The sequence below is a fragment of the Sceloporus occidentalis genome, unplaced genomic scaffold (genome assembly GCF_023333645.1).
Source record: "Sceloporus occidentalis isolate IW3139 unplaced genomic scaffold, rSceOcc1.0.p SCAF_440, whole genome shotgun sequence".
Classification (NCBI taxonomy): Eukaryota; Metazoa; Chordata; class Lepidosauria; order Squamata; family Phrynosomatidae; genus Sceloporus; species Sceloporus occidentalis.
Window position 1 is genome coordinate 189,005 of NW_028317420.1, and position 14,267 is coordinate 203,271.

Sequence of the window (14,267 nt, forward strand, 5' to 3'; positions counted from 1 at the left end):
TAGTAAATGAACGTTTAGCATCACCTATCAACAGTCTCAAGCTGTAAAAGAAGCATGCCCTGTATGAGGATCGAACTCACGACCTTCAGATTATGAGACTGACGCGCTACCTACTGCGCTAACAAGGCAAACGCTACCGGGTGCTGCTTGTTGAAGCTCTTCATACGTAATGCGTTGCAACATAGTCAAGGACAAATTTCCTTCATAATTATAAAGGCATCTCGCTTTTCCAGGGACCTGTTTTACCAACGCTCTAAAAAAAGTTGTTTGCATTGGCCGGGAATCGAACCCGGGCCTCCCGCGTGGCAGGCGAAAATTCTACCACTGAACCACCAATGCATCTGCAACGGCCGACTTAAAAATCCATAGAGATTCGAGTGGTGGGAATGAAGATTTCTCCCCCTGAACAGAAAGTTATGGAAGCGGTGGTTGGGGGATCACTCAGTTAGTTGCTTATACGTGTAGCTGTAAATGAAGCATGCCCTGTGTGAGGACCTGACTCTCGACCTTCAGATTATGAGACCGACATTGTGGAAATGGTTGTCAACCAGAAACTCAAGGTGTCCTAGATGTAATGTAAGTGCACGTGGACAAACTCTGTGACTGATAGCCAGCTTCAGGTCTGGCCCAAGGCCCATGCCCAGCGAGCCTGGGTAGCTCAGTCGGTAGAGCATCAGACTTTTAATCTGAGGGTCCAGGGTTCAAGTCCCTGTTCGGGCGCTGCTCGCTTTGTTATGCTGAAACCATGAGTTCATCGCTGTACAATGAACATTGGAAAGCTTTACTTGACTCAAAAGATAGTAGATAAGCGGGACGGCTTCCCTGCAAATGTTTTAGATATGCCGAATGGTTCTTACCTGCCAAAAAATGTCTCCTGTATCTATGTGTAAAGAAACAAGATCATTTATAATGTCACCCCCTTTTCTTTCTAGACCTTAGACCAATGGTGCACACACCAGAGTTTGAAGGACATTGAATGTTTAAAGAGAACCCACCGTTAATGCCTCCTGTATTCACGAAATACAGGAACAGGTTTCAAGTCCCTGTTCGGGCGCTACTCACTTTATTATGCTAAAACCATGAGTTCATCGCTGTACAATGAACATTGGAAAGCTTTACTTGACTCAAAAGATAGTAGATAAGCGGGACGGCTTCCCTGCAAATGTTTTAGATATGCCGAATGGTTCTTACCTGCCAAAAAATGTCTCCTGTATCTATGTGTAAAGAAACAAGATCATTTATAATGTCACCCCCTTTTCTTTCTAGACCTTAGACCAATGGTGCACACACCAGAGTTTGAAGGACATTGAATGTTTAAAGAGAACCCACCGTTAATGCCTCCTGTATTCACGAAATACAGGAACAGGTTTCAAGTCCCTGTTCGGGCGCTACTCACTTTATTATGCTAAAACCATGAGTTCATCGCTGTACAATGAACATTGGAAAGCTTTACTTGACTCAAAAGATAGTAGATAAGCGGGACGGCTTCCCTGCAAATGTTTTAGATATGCCGAATGGTTCTTACCTGCCAAAAAATGTCTCCTGTATCTATGTGTAAAGAAACAAGATCATTTATAATGTCACCCCCTTTTCTTTCTAGACCTTAGACCAATGGTGCACACACCAGAGTTTGAAGGACATTGAATGTTTAAAGAGAACCCACCATTAATGCCTCCTGTATTCACGAAATACAGGAACAGGTTTCAAGTCCCTGTTCGGGCGCTACTCACTTTATTATGCTAAAACCATGAGTTCATCGCTGTACAATGAACATTGGAAAGCTTTACTTGACTCAAAAGATAGTAGATAAGCGGGACGGCTTCCCTGCAAATGTTTTAGATATGCCGAATGGTTCTTACCTGCCAAAAAATGTCTCCTGTATCTATGTGTAAAGAAACAAGATCATTTATAATGTCACCCCCTTTTCTTTCTAGACCTTAGACCAATGGTGCACACACCAGAGTTTGAAGGACATTGAATGTTTAAAGAGAATCCACCGTTAATGCCTCCTGTATTCACGAAAACAAATAACATACGTGCAGAAGAATCGAGACACCGCCGCCTCTAAACAGAAGCCAGCAATCCGTGGATGTATGGTAATGCATAGATGTCCAGACATTTCCTGAATAACTGATATAGTTGTATCTATACAAAGCATCATGCAAATAAGGAAGTCATTTCATTTGCAGAAACATAGGCAAAACAGCATGGCCCGTACGGGGATCGAGCCCGCGACCTTGGCGTTATTAGCACCACGCTCTAACCAACTGAGCTAACCGGCCGCGGCGGCTGGCTTGGTGATACAGAGGACCGTGGAAAACACTCTATAGTAAATGAACGTTTAGCATCACCTATCAACAGTCTCAAGCTGTAAAAGAAGCATGCCCTGTATGAGGATCGAACTCACGACCTTCAGATTATGAGACTGACGCGCTACCTACTGCGCTAACAAGGCAAACGCTACCGGGTGCTGCTTGTTGAAGCTCTTCATACGTAATGCGTTGCAACATAGTCAAGGACAAATTTCCTTCATAATTATAAAGGCATCTCGCTTTTCCAGGGACCTGTTTTACCAACGCTCTAAAAAAAGTTGTTTGCATTGGCCGGGAATCGAACCCGGGCCTCCCGCGTGGCAGGCGAAAATTCTACCACTGAACCACCAATGCATCTGCAACGGCTGACTTAAAAATCCATAGAGATTCGAGTGGTGGGAATGAAGATTTCTCCCCCTGAACAGAAAGTTATGGAAGCGGTGGTTGGGGGATCACTCAGTTAGTTGCTTATACGTGTAGCTGTAAATGAAGCATGCCCTGTGTGAGGACCTGACTCTCGACCTTCAGATTATGAGACCGACATTGTGGAAATGGTTGTCAACCAGAAACTCAAGGTGTCCTAGATGTAATGTAAGTGCACGTGGACAAACTCTGTGACTGATAGCCAGCTTCAGGTCTGGCCCAAGGCCCATGCCCAGCGAGCCTGGGTAGCTCAGTCGGTAGAGCATCAGACTTTTAATCTGAGGGTCCAGGGTTCAAGTCCCTGTTCGGGCGCTGCTCGCTTTGTTATGCTGAAACCATGAGTTCATCGCTGTACAATGAACATTGGAAAGCTTTACTTGACTCAAAAGATAGTAGATAAGCGGGACGGCTTCCCTGCAAATGTTTTAGATATGCCGAATGGTTCTTACCTGCCAAAAAATGTCTCCTGTATCTATGTGTAAAGAAACAAGATCATTTATAATGTCACCCCCTTTTCTTTCTAGACCTTAGACCAATGGTGCACACACCAGAGTTTGAAGGACATTGAATGTTTAAAGAGAACCCACCGTTAATGCCTCCTGTATTCACGAAATACAGGAACAGGTTTCAAGTCCCTGTTCGGGCGCTACTCACTTTATTATGCTAAAACCATGAGTTCATCGCTGTACAATGAACATTGGAAAGCTTTACTTGACTCAAAAGATAGTAGATAAGCGGGACGGCTTCCCTGCAAATGTTTTAGATATGCCGAATGGTTCTTACCTGCCAAAAAATGTCTCCTGTATCTATGTGTAAAGAAACAAGATCATTTATAATGTCACCCCCTTTTCTTTCTAGACCTTAGACCAATGGTGCACACACCAGAGTTTGAAGGACATTGAATGTTTAAAGAGAACCCACCGTTAATGCCTCCTGTATTCACGAAATACAGGAACAGGTTTCAAGTCCCTGTTCGGGCGCTACTCACTTTATTATGCTAAAACCATGAGTTCATCGCTGTACAATGAACATTGGAAAGCTTTACTTGACTCAAAAGATAGTAGATAAGCGGGACGGCTTCCCTGCAAATGTTTTAGATATGCCGAATGGTTCTTACCTGCCAAAAAATGTCTCCTGTATCTATGTGTAAAGAAACAAGATCATTTATAATGTCACCCCCTTTTCTTTCTAGACCTTAGACCAATGGTGCACACACCAGAGTTTGAAGGACATTGAATGTTTAAAGAGAACCCACCGTTAATGCCTCCTGTATTCACGAAATACAGGAACAGGTTTCAAGTCCCTGTTCGGGCGCTACTCACTTTATTATGCTAAAACCATGAGTTCATCGCTGTACAATGAACATTGGAAAGCTTTACTTGACTCAAAAGATAGTAGATAAGCGGGACGGCTTCCCTGCAAATGTTTTAGATATGCCGAATGGTTCTTACCTGCCAAAAAATGTCTCCTGTATCTATGTGTAAAGAAACAAGATCATTTATAATGTCACCCCCTTTTCTTTCTAGACCTTAGACCAATGGTGCACACACCAGAGTTTGAAGGACATTGAATGTTTAAAGAGAACCCACCGTTAATGCCTCCTGTATTCACGAAATACAGGAACAGGTTTCAAGTCCCTGTTCGGGCGCTACTCACTTTATTATGCTAAAACCATGAGTTCATCGCTGTACAATGAACATTGGAAAGCTTTACTTGACTCAAAAGATAGTAGATAAGCGGGACGGCTTCCCTGCAAATGTTTTAGATATGCCGAATGGTTCTTACCTGCCAAAAAATGTCTCCTGTATCTATGTGTAAAGAAACAAGATCATTTATAATGTCACCCCCTTTTCTTTCTAGACCTTAGACCAATGGTGCACACACCAGAGTTTGAAGGACATTGAATGTTTAAAGAGAACCCACCGTTAATGCCTCCTGTATTCACGAAATACAGGAACAGGTTTCAAGTCCCTGTTCGGGCGCTACTCACTTTATTATGCTAAAACCATGAGTTCATCGCTGTACAATGAACATTGGAAAGCTTTACTTGACTCAAAAGATAGTAGATAAGCGGGACGGCTTCCCTGCAAATGTTTTAGATATGCCGAATGGTTCTTACCTGCCAAAAAATGTCTCCTGTATCTATGTGTAAAGAAACAAGATCATTTATAATGTCACCCCCTTTTCTTTCTAGACCTTAGACCAATGGTGCACACACCAGAGTTTGAAGGACATTGAATGTTTAAAGAGAATCCACCGTTAATGCCTCCTGTATTCACGAAAACAAATAACATACGTGCAGAAGAATCGAGACACCGCCGCCTCTAAACAGAAGCCAGCAATCCGTGGATGTATGGTAATGCATAGATGTCCAGACATTTCCTGAATAACTGATATAGTTGTATCTATACAAAGCATCATGCAAATAAGGAAGTCATTTCATTTGCAGAAACATAGGCAAAACAGCATGGCCCGTACGGGGATCGAGCCCGCGACCTTGGCGTTATTAGCACCACGCTCTAACCAACTGAGCTAACCGGCCGCGGCGGCTGGCTTGGTGATACAGAGGACCGTGGAAAACACTCTATAGTAAATGAACGTTTAGCATCACCTATCAACAGTCTCAAGCTGTAAAAGAAGCATGCCCTGTATGAGGATCGAACTCACGACCTTCAGATTATGAGACTGACGCGCTACCTACTGCGCTAACAAGGCAAACGCTACCGGGTGCTGCTTGTTGAAGCTCTTCATACGTAATGCGTTGCAACATAGTCAAGGACAAATTTCCTTCATAATTATAAAGGCATCTCGCTTTTCCAGGGACCTGTTTTACCAACGCTCTAAAAAAAGTTGTTTGCATTGGCCGGGAATCGAACCCGGGCCTCCCGCGTGGCAGGCGAAAATTCTACCACTGAACCACCAATGCATCTGCAACGGCCGACTTAAAAATCCATAGAGATTCGAGTGGTGGGAATGAAGATTTCTCCCCCTGAACAGAAAGTTATGGAAGCGGTGGTTGGGGGATCACTCAGTTAGTTGCTTATACGTGTAGCTGTAAATGAAGCATGCCCTGTGTGAGGACCTGACTCTCGACCTTCAGATTATGAGACCGACATTGTGGAAATGGTTGTCAACCAGAAACTCAAGGTGTCCTAGATGTAATGTAAGTGCACGTGGACAAACTCTGTGACTGATAGCCAGCTTCAGGTCTGGCCCAAGGCCCATGCCCAGCGAGCCTGGGTAGCTCAGTCGGTAGAGCATCAGACTTTTAATCTGAGGGTCCAGGGTTCAAGTCCCTGTTCGGGCGCTGCTCGCTTTGTTATGCTGAAACCATGAGTTCATCGCTGTACAATGAACATTGGAAAGCTTTACTTGACTCAAAAGATAGTAGATAAGCGGGACGGCTTCCCTGCAAATGTTTTAGATATGCCGAATGGTTCTTACCTGCCAAAAAATGTCTCCTGTATCTATGTGTAAAGAAACAAGATCATTTATAATGTCACCCCCTTTTCTTTCTAGACCTTAGACCAATGGTGCACACACCAGAGTTTGAAGGACATTGAATGTTTAAAGAGAACCCACCGTTAATGCCTCCTGTATTCACGAAATACAGGAACAGGTTTCAAGTCCCTGTTCGGGCGCTACTCACTTTATTATGCTAAAACCATGAGTTCATCGCTGTACAATGAACATTGGAAAGCTTTACTTGACTCAAAAGATAGTAGATAAGCGGGACGGCTTCCCTGCAAATGTTTTAGATATGCCGAATGGTTCTTACCTGCCAAAAAATGTCTCCTGTATCTATGTGTAAAGAAACAAGATCATTTATAATGTCACCCCCTTTTCTTTCTAGACCTTAGACCAATGGTGCACACACCAGAGTTTGAAGGACATTGAATGTTTAAAGAGAACCCACCGTTAATGCCTCCTGTATTCACGAAATACAGGAACAGGTTTCAAGTCCCTGTTCGGGCGCTACTCACTTTATTATGCTAAAACCATGAGTTCATCGCTGTACAATGAACATTGGAAAGCTTTACTTGACTCAAAAGATAGTAGATAAGCGGGACGGCTTCCCTGCAAATGTTTTAGATATGCCAAATGGTTCTTACCTGCCAAAAAATGTCTCCTGTATCTATGTGTAAAGAAACAAGATCATTTATAATGTCACCCCCTTTTCTTTCTAGACCTTAGACCAATGGTGCACACACCAGAGTTTGAAGGACATTGAATGTTTAAAGAGAACCCACCGTTAATGCCTCCTGTATTCACGAAATACAGGAACAGGTTTCAAGTCCCTGTTCGGGCGCTACTCACTTTATTATGCTAAAACCATGAGTTCATCGCTGTACAATGAACATTGGAAAGCTTTACTTGACTCAAAAGATAGTAGATAAGCGGGACGGCTTCCCTGCAAATGTTTTAGATATGCCGAATGGTTCTTACCTGCCAAAAAATGTCTCCTGTATCTATGTGTAAAGAAACAAGATCATTTATAATGTCACCCCCTTTTCTTTCTAGACCTTAGACCAATGGTGCACACACCAGAGTTTGAAGGACATTGAATGTTTAAAGAGAATCCACCGTTAATGCCTCCTGTATTCACGAAAACAAATAACATACGTGCAGAAGAATCGAGACACCGCCGCCTCTAAACAGAAGCCAGCAATCCGTGGATGTATGGTAATGCATAGATGTCCAGACATTTCCTGAATAACTGATATAGTTGTATCTATACAAAGCATCATGCAAATAAGGAAGTCATTTCATTTGCAGAAACATAGGCAAAACAGCATGGCCCGTACGGGGATCGAACCCGCGACCTTGGCGTTATTAGCACCACGCTCTAACCAACTGAGCTAACCGGCCGCGGCGGCTGGCTTGGTGATACAGAGGACCGTGGAAAACACTCTATAGTAAATGAACGTTTAGCATCACCTATCAACAGTCTCAAGCTGTAAAAGAAGCATGCCCTGTATGAGGATCGAACTCACGACCTTCAGATTATGAGACTGACGCGCTACCTACTGCGCTAACAAGGCAAACGCTACCGGGTGCTGCTTGTTGAAGCTCTTCATACGTAATGCGTTGCAACATAGTCAAGGACAAATTTCCTTCATAATTATAAAGGCATCTCGCTTTTCCAGGGACCTGTTTTACCAACGCTCTAAAAAAAGTTGTTTGCATTGGCCGGGAATCGAACCCGGGCCTCCCGCGTGGCAGGCGAAAATTCTACCACTGAACCACCAATGCATCTGCAACGGCCGACTTAAAAATCCATAGAGATTCGAGTGGTGGGAATGAAGATTTCTCCCCCTGAACAGAAAGTTATGGAAGCGGTGGTTGGGGGATCACTCAGTTAGTTGCTTATACGTGTAGCTGTAAATGAAGCATGCCCTGTGTGAGGACCTGACTCTCGACCTTCAGATTATGAGACCGACATTGTGGAAATGGTTGTCAACCAGAAACTCAAGGTGTCCTAGATGTAATGTAAGTGCACGTGGACAAACTCTGTGACTGATAGCCAGCTTCAGGTCTGGCCCAAGGCCCATGCCCAGCGAGCCTGGGTAGCTCAGTCGGTAGAGCATCAGACTTTTAATCTGAGGGTCCAGGGTTCAAGTCCCTGTTCGGGCGCTGCTCGCTTTGTTATGCTGAAACCATGAGTTCATCGCTGTACAATGAACATTGGAAAGCTTTACTTGACTCAAAAGATAGTAGATAAGCGGGACGGCTTCCCTGCAAATGTTTTAGATATGCCGAATGGTTCTTACCTGCCAAAAAATGTCTCCTGTATCTATGTGTAAAGAAACAAGATCATTTATAATGTCACCCCCTTTTCTTTCTAGACCTTAGACCAATGGTGCACACACCAGAGTTTGAAGGACATTGAATGTTTAAAGAGAACCCACCGTTAATGCCTCCTGTATTCACGAAATACAGGAACAGGTTTCAAGTCCCTGTTCGGGCGCTACTCACTTTATTATGCTAAAACCATGAGTTCATCGCTGTACAATGAACATTGGAAAGCTTTACTTGACTCAAAAGATAGTAGATAAGCGGGACGGCTTCCCTGCAAATGTTTTAGATATGCCGAATGGTTCTTACCTGCCAAAAAATGTCTCCTGTATCTATGTGTAAAGAAACAAGATCATTTATAATGTCACCCCCTTTTCTTTCTAGACCTTAGACCAATGGTGCACACACCAGAGTTTGAAGGACATTGAATGTTTAAAGAGAACCCACCGTTAATGCCTCCTGTATTCACGAAATACAGGAACAGGTTTCAAGTCCCTGTTCGGGCGCTACTCACTTTATTATGCTAAAACCATGAGTTCATCGCTGTACAATGAACATTGGAAAGCTTTACTTGACTCAAAAGATAGTAGATAAGCGGGACGGCTTCCCTGCAAATGTTTTAGATATGCCGAATGGTTCTTACCTGCCAAAAAATGTCTCCTGTATCTATGTGTAAAGAAACAAGATCATTTATAATGTCACCCCCTTTTCTTTCTAGACCTTAGACCAATGGTGCACACACCAGAGTTTGAAGGACATTGAATGTTTAAAGAGAACCCACCGTTAATGCCTCCTGTATTCACGAAATACAGGAACAGGTTTCAAGTCCCTGTTCGGGCGCTACTCACTTTATTATGCTAAAACCATGAGTTCATCGCTGTACAATGAACATTGGAAAGCTTTACTTGACTCAAAAGATAGTAGATAAGCGGGACGGCTTCCCTGCAAATGTTTTAGATATGCCGAATGGTTCTTACCTGCCAAAAAATGTCTCCTGTATCTATGTGTAAAGAAACAAGATCATTTATAATGTCACCCCCTTTTCTTTCTAGACCTTAGACCAATGGTGCACACACCAGAGTTTGAAGGACATTGAATGTTTAAAGAGAACCCACCGTTAATGCCTCCTGTATTCACGAAATACAGGAACAGGTTTCAAGTCCCTGTTCGGGCGCTACTCACTTTATTATGCTAAAACCATGAGTTCATCGCTGTACAATGAACATTGGAAAGCTTTACTTGACTCAAAAGATAGTAGATAAGCGGGACGGCTTCCCTGCAAATGTTTTAGATATGCCGAATGGTTCTTACCTGCCAAAAAATGTCTCCTGTATCTATGTGTAAAGAAACAAGATCATTTATAATGTCACCCCCTTTTCTTTCTAGACCTTAGACCAATGGTGCACACACCAGAGTTTGAAGGACATTGAATGTTTAAAGAGAACCCACCGTTAATGCCTCCTGTATTCACGAAATACAGGAACAGGTTTCAAGTCCCTGTTCGGGCGCTACTCACTTTATTATGCTAAAACCATGAGTTCATCGCTGTACAATGAACATTGGAAAGCTTTACTTGACTCAAAAGATAGTAGATAAGCGGGACGGCTTCCCTGCAAATGTTTTAGATATGCCGAATGGTTCTTACCTGCCAAAAAATGTCTCCTGTATCTATGTGTAAAGAAACAAGATCATTTATAATGTCACCCCCTTTTCTTTCTAGACCTTAGACCAATGGTGCACACACCAGAGTTTGAAGGACATTGAATGTTTAAAGAGAATCCACCGTTAATGCCTCCTGTATTCACGAAAACAAATAACATACGTGCAGAAGAATCGAGACACCGCCGCCTCTAAACAGAAGCCAGCAATCCGTGGATGTATGGTAATGCATAGATGTCCAGACATTTCCTGAATAACTGATATAGTTGTATCTATACAAAGCATCATGCAAATAAGGAAGTCATTTCATTTGCAGAAACATAGGCAAAACAGCATGGCCCGTACGGGGATCGAACCCGCGACCTTGGCGTTATTAGCACCACGCTCTAACCAACTGAGCTAACCAGCCGCGGTGGCTGGCTTGGTGATACAGAGGACCGTGGAAAACACTCTATAGTAAATGAACGTTTAGCATCACCTATCAACAGTCTCAAGCTGTAAAAGAAGCATGCCCTGTATGAGGATCGAACTCACGACCTTCAGATTATGAGACTGACGCGCTACCTACTGCGCTAACAAGGCAAACGCTACCGGGTGCTGCTTGTGGAAGCTCTTCATACGTAATGCGTTGCAACATAGTCAAGGACAAATTTCCTTCATAATTATAAAGGCATCTCGCTTTTCCAGGGACCTGTTTTACCAACGCTCTAAAAAAAGTTGTTTGCATTGGCCGGGAATCGAACCCGGGCCTCCCGCGTGGCAGGCGAAAATTCTACCACTGAACCACCAATGCATCTGCAACGGCCGACTTAAAAATCCATAGAGATTCGAGTGGTGGGAATGAAGATTTCTCCCCCTGAACAGAAAGTTATGGAAGCGGTGGTTGGGGGATCACTCAGTTAGTTGCTTATACGTGTAGCTGTAAATGAAGCATGCCCTGTGTGAGGACCTGACTCTCGACCTTCAGATTATGAGACCGACATTGTGGAAATGGTTGTCAACCAGAAACTCAAGGTGTCCTAGATGTAATGTAAGTGCACGTGGACAAACTCTGTGACTGATAGCCAGCTTCAGGTCTGGCCCAAGGCCCATGCCCAGCGAGCCTGGGTAGCTCAGTCGGTAGAGCATCAGACTTTTAATCTGAGGGTCCAGGGTTCAAGTCCCTGTTCGGGCGCTGCTCGCTTTGTTATGCTGAAACCATGAGTTCATCGCTGTACAATGAACATTGGAAAGCTTTACTTGACTCAAAAGATAGTAGATAAGCGGGACGGCTTCCCTGCAAATGTTTTAGATATGCCGAATGGTTCTTACCTGCCAAAAAATGTCTCCTGTATCTATGTGTAAAGAAACAAGATCATTTATAATGTCACCCCCTTTTCTTTCTAGACCTTAGACCAATGGTGCACACACCAGAGTTTGAAGGACATTGAATGTTTAAAGAGAACCCACCGTTAATGCCTCCTGTATTCACGAAATACAGGAACAGGTTTCAAGTCCCTGTTCGGGCGCTACTCACTTTATTATGCTAAAACCATGAGTTCATCGCTGTACAATGAACATTGGAAAGCTTTACTTGACTCAAAAGATAGTAGATAAGCGGGACGGCTTCCCTGCAAATGTTTTAGATATGCCGAATGGTTCTTACCTGCCAAAAAATGTCTCCTGTATCTATGTGTAAAGAAACAAGATCATTTATAATGTCACCCCCTTTTCTTTCTAGACCTTAGACCAATGGTGCACACACCAGAGTTTGAAGGACATTGAATGTTTAAAGAGAACCCACCGTTAATGCCTCCTGTATTCACGAAATACAGGAACAGGTTTCAAGTCCCTGTTCGGGCGCTACTCACTTTATTATGCTAAAACCATGAGTTCATCGCTGTACAATGAACATTGGAAAGCTTTACTTGACTCAAAAGATAGTAGATAAGCGGGACGGCTTCCCTGCAAATGTTTTAGATATGCCGAATGGTTCTTACCTGCCAAAAAATGTCTCCTGTATCTATGTGTAAAGAAACAAGATCATTTATAATGTCACCCCCTTTTCTTTCTAGACCTTAGACCAATGGTGCACACACCAGAGTTTGAAGGACATTGAATGTTTAAAGAGAACCCACCGTTAATGCCTCCTGTATTCACGAAATACAGGAACAGGTTTCAAGTCCCTGTTCGGGCGCTACTCACTTTATTATGCTAAAACCATGAGTTCATCGCTGTACAATGAACATTGGAAAGCTTTACTTGACTCAAAAGATAGTAGATAAGCGGGACGGCTTCCCTGCAAATGTTTTAGATATGCCGAATGGTTCTTACCTGCCAAAAAATGTCTCCTGTATCTATGTGTAAAGAAACAAGATCATTTATAATGTCACCCCCTTTTCTTTCTAGACCTTAGACCAATGGTGCACACACCAGAGTTTGAAGGACATTGAATGTTTAAAGAGAATCCACCGTTAATGCCTCCTGTATTCACGAAAACAAATAACATACGTGCAGAAGAATCGAGACACCGCCGCCTCTAAACAGAAGCCAGCAATCCGTGGATGTATGGTAATGCATAGATGTCCAGACATTTCCTGAATAACTGATATAGTTGTATCTATACAAAGCATCATGCAAATAAGGAAGTCATTTCATTTGCAGAAACATAGGCAAAACAGCATGGCCCGTACGGGGATCGAACCCGCGACCTTGGCGTTATTAGCACCACGCTCTAACCAACTGAGCTAACCGGCCGCGGCGGCTGGCTTGGTGATACAGAGGACCGTGGAAAACACTCTATAGTAAATGAACGTTTAGCATCACCTATCAACAGTCTCAAGCTGTAAAAGAAGCATGCCCTGTATGAGGATCGAACTCACGACCTTCAGATTATGAGACTGACGCGCTACCTACTGCGCTAACAAGGCAAACGCTACCGGGTGCTGCTTGTTGAAGCTCTTCATACGTAATGCGTTGCAACATAGTCAAGGACAAATTTCCTTCATGATTATAAAGGCATCTCGCTTTTCCAGGGACCTGTTTTACCAACGCTCTAAAAAAAAGTTGTTTGCATTGGCCGGGAATCGAACCCGGGCCTCCCGCGTGGCAGGCGAAAATTCTACCACTGAACCACCAATGCATCTGCAACAGCCGACTTAAAAATCCATAGAGATTCGAGTGGTGGGAATGAAGATTTCTCCCCCTGAACAGAAAGTTATGGAAGCGGTGGTTGGGGGATCACTCAGTTAGTTGCTTATACGTGTAGCTGTAAATGAAGCATGCCCTGTGTGAGGACCTGACTCTCGACCTTCAGATTATGAGACCGACATTGTGGAAATGGTTGTCAACCAGAAACTCAAGGTGTCCTAGATGTAATGTAAGTGCACGTGGACAAACTCTGTGACTGATAGCCAGCTTCAGGTCTGGCCCAAGGCCCATGCCCAGCGAGCCTGGGTAGCTCAGTCGGTAGAGCATCAGACTTTTAATCTGAGGGTCCAGGGTTCAAGTCCCTGTTCGGGCGCTGCTCGCTTTGTTATGCTGAAACCATGAGTTCATCGCTGTACAATGAACATTGGAAAGCTTTACTTGACTCAAAAGATAGTAGATAAGCGGGACGGCTTCCCTGCAAATGTTTTAGATATGCCGAATGGTTCTTACCTGCCAAAAAATGTCTCCTGTATCTATGTGTAAAGAAACAAGATCATTTATAATGTCACCCCCTTTTCTTTCTAGACCTTAGACCAATGGTGCACACACCAGAGTTTGAAGGACATTGAATGTTTAAAGAGAACCCACCGTTAATGCCTCCTGTATTCACGAAATACAGGAACAGGTTTCAAGTCCCTGTTCGGGCGCTACTCACTTTATTATGCTAAAACCATGAGTTCATCGCTGTACAATGAACATTGGAAAGCTTTACTTGACTCAAAAGATAGTAGATAAGCGGGACGGCTTCCCTGCAAATGTTTTAGATATGCCGAATGGTTCTTACCTGCCAAAAAATGTCTCCTGTATCTATGTGTAAAGAAACAAGATCATTTATAATGTCACCCCCTTTTCTTTCTAGACCTTAGACCAATGGTGCACACACCAGAG

The 14,267-nt window shown here is 43.5% G+C and overlaps 23 non-coding genes across 23 annotated transcripts; 6 read left to right on the top strand and 17 right to left on the bottom strand.

Annotated features, from left to right (window-relative positions):
* Nucleotides 1–55: 55 nt before the first annotated feature.
* On the bottom strand, nt 56–128 carry TRNAM-CAU (transfer RNA methionine (anticodon CAU)). The gene has a single exon. It is a non-coding gene; the product is annotated as a tRNA-Met (tRNA).
* Nucleotides 129–268: 140 nt separating this feature from the next.
* TRNAG-GCC (transfer RNA glycine (anticodon GCC)) lies at nt 269–339 on the bottom strand. The gene has a single exon. It is a non-coding gene; the product is annotated as a tRNA-Gly (tRNA).
* Nucleotides 340–647: 308 nt separating this feature from the next.
* TRNAK-UUU (transfer RNA lysine (anticodon UUU)) lies at nt 648–720 on the top strand. The gene has a single exon. It is a non-coding gene; the product is annotated as a tRNA-Lys (tRNA).
* Nucleotides 721–2,208: 1,488 nt separating this feature from the next.
* Nucleotides 2,209–2,282, bottom strand: TRNAI-AAU (transfer RNA isoleucine (anticodon AAU)). Its single transcript has one exon. It is a non-coding gene; the product is annotated as a tRNA-Ile (tRNA).
* A 100-nt stretch (nt 2,283–2,382) lies between these two features.
* On the bottom strand, nt 2,383–2,455 carry TRNAM-CAU (transfer RNA methionine (anticodon CAU)). Its single transcript has one exon. It is a non-coding gene; the product is annotated as a tRNA-Met (tRNA).
* Nucleotides 2,456–2,595: 140 nt separating this feature from the next.
* TRNAG-GCC (transfer RNA glycine (anticodon GCC)) lies at nt 2,596–2,666 on the bottom strand. The gene has a single exon. It is a non-coding gene; the product is annotated as a tRNA-Gly (tRNA).
* Nucleotides 2,667–2,974: 308 nt separating this feature from the next.
* On the top strand, nt 2,975–3,047 carry TRNAK-UUU (transfer RNA lysine (anticodon UUU)). Its single transcript has one exon. It is a non-coding gene; the product is annotated as a tRNA-Lys (tRNA).
* Nucleotides 3,048–5,203: 2,156 nt separating this feature from the next.
* TRNAI-AAU (transfer RNA isoleucine (anticodon AAU)) lies at nt 5,204–5,277 on the bottom strand. The gene has a single exon. It is a non-coding gene; the product is annotated as a tRNA-Ile (tRNA).
* Nucleotides 5,278–5,377: 100 nt separating this feature from the next.
* TRNAM-CAU (transfer RNA methionine (anticodon CAU)) lies at nt 5,378–5,450 on the bottom strand. Its single transcript has one exon. It is a non-coding gene; the product is annotated as a tRNA-Met (tRNA).
* Nucleotides 5,451–5,590: 140 nt separating this feature from the next.
* Nucleotides 5,591–5,661, bottom strand: TRNAG-GCC (transfer RNA glycine (anticodon GCC)). Its single transcript has one exon. It is a non-coding gene; the product is annotated as a tRNA-Gly (tRNA).
* A 308-nt stretch (nt 5,662–5,969) lies between these two features.
* TRNAK-UUU (transfer RNA lysine (anticodon UUU)) lies at nt 5,970–6,042 on the top strand. The gene has a single exon. It is a non-coding gene; the product is annotated as a tRNA-Lys (tRNA).
* Nucleotides 6,043–7,530: 1,488 nt separating this feature from the next.
* Nucleotides 7,531–7,604, bottom strand: TRNAI-AAU (transfer RNA isoleucine (anticodon AAU)). The gene has a single exon. It is a non-coding gene; the product is annotated as a tRNA-Ile (tRNA).
* Nucleotides 7,605–7,704: 100 nt separating this feature from the next.
* Nucleotides 7,705–7,777, bottom strand: TRNAM-CAU (transfer RNA methionine (anticodon CAU)). The gene has a single exon. It is a non-coding gene; the product is annotated as a tRNA-Met (tRNA).
* A 140-nt stretch (nt 7,778–7,917) lies between these two features.
* TRNAG-GCC (transfer RNA glycine (anticodon GCC)) lies at nt 7,918–7,988 on the bottom strand. The gene has a single exon. It is a non-coding gene; the product is annotated as a tRNA-Gly (tRNA).
* Nucleotides 7,989–8,296: 308 nt separating this feature from the next.
* Nucleotides 8,297–8,369, top strand: TRNAK-UUU (transfer RNA lysine (anticodon UUU)). The gene has a single exon. It is a non-coding gene; the product is annotated as a tRNA-Lys (tRNA).
* Nucleotides 8,370–10,525: 2,156 nt separating this feature from the next.
* TRNAI-AAU (transfer RNA isoleucine (anticodon AAU)) lies at nt 10,526–10,599 on the bottom strand. The gene has a single exon. It is a non-coding gene; the product is annotated as a tRNA-Ile (tRNA).
* A 100-nt stretch (nt 10,600–10,699) lies between these two features.
* TRNAM-CAU (transfer RNA methionine (anticodon CAU)) lies at nt 10,700–10,772 on the bottom strand. Its single transcript has one exon. It is a non-coding gene; the product is annotated as a tRNA-Met (tRNA).
* Nucleotides 10,773–10,912: 140 nt separating this feature from the next.
* Nucleotides 10,913–10,983, bottom strand: TRNAG-GCC (transfer RNA glycine (anticodon GCC)). Its single transcript has one exon. It is a non-coding gene; the product is annotated as a tRNA-Gly (tRNA).
* Nucleotides 10,984–11,291: 308 nt separating this feature from the next.
* TRNAK-UUU (transfer RNA lysine (anticodon UUU)) lies at nt 11,292–11,364 on the top strand. The gene has a single exon. It is a non-coding gene; the product is annotated as a tRNA-Lys (tRNA).
* Nucleotides 11,365–12,852: 1,488 nt separating this feature from the next.
* On the bottom strand, nt 12,853–12,926 carry TRNAI-AAU (transfer RNA isoleucine (anticodon AAU)). Its single transcript has one exon. It is a non-coding gene; the product is annotated as a tRNA-Ile (tRNA).
* A 100-nt stretch (nt 12,927–13,026) lies between these two features.
* Nucleotides 13,027–13,099, bottom strand: TRNAM-CAU (transfer RNA methionine (anticodon CAU)). The gene has a single exon. It is a non-coding gene; the product is annotated as a tRNA-Met (tRNA).
* Nucleotides 13,100–13,240: 141 nt separating this feature from the next.
* Nucleotides 13,241–13,311, bottom strand: TRNAG-GCC (transfer RNA glycine (anticodon GCC)). Its single transcript has one exon. It is a non-coding gene; the product is annotated as a tRNA-Gly (tRNA).
* A 308-nt stretch (nt 13,312–13,619) lies between these two features.
* On the top strand, nt 13,620–13,692 carry TRNAK-UUU (transfer RNA lysine (anticodon UUU)). Its single transcript has one exon. It is a non-coding gene; the product is annotated as a tRNA-Lys (tRNA).
* Nucleotides 13,693–14,267: the final 575 nt, after the last annotated feature.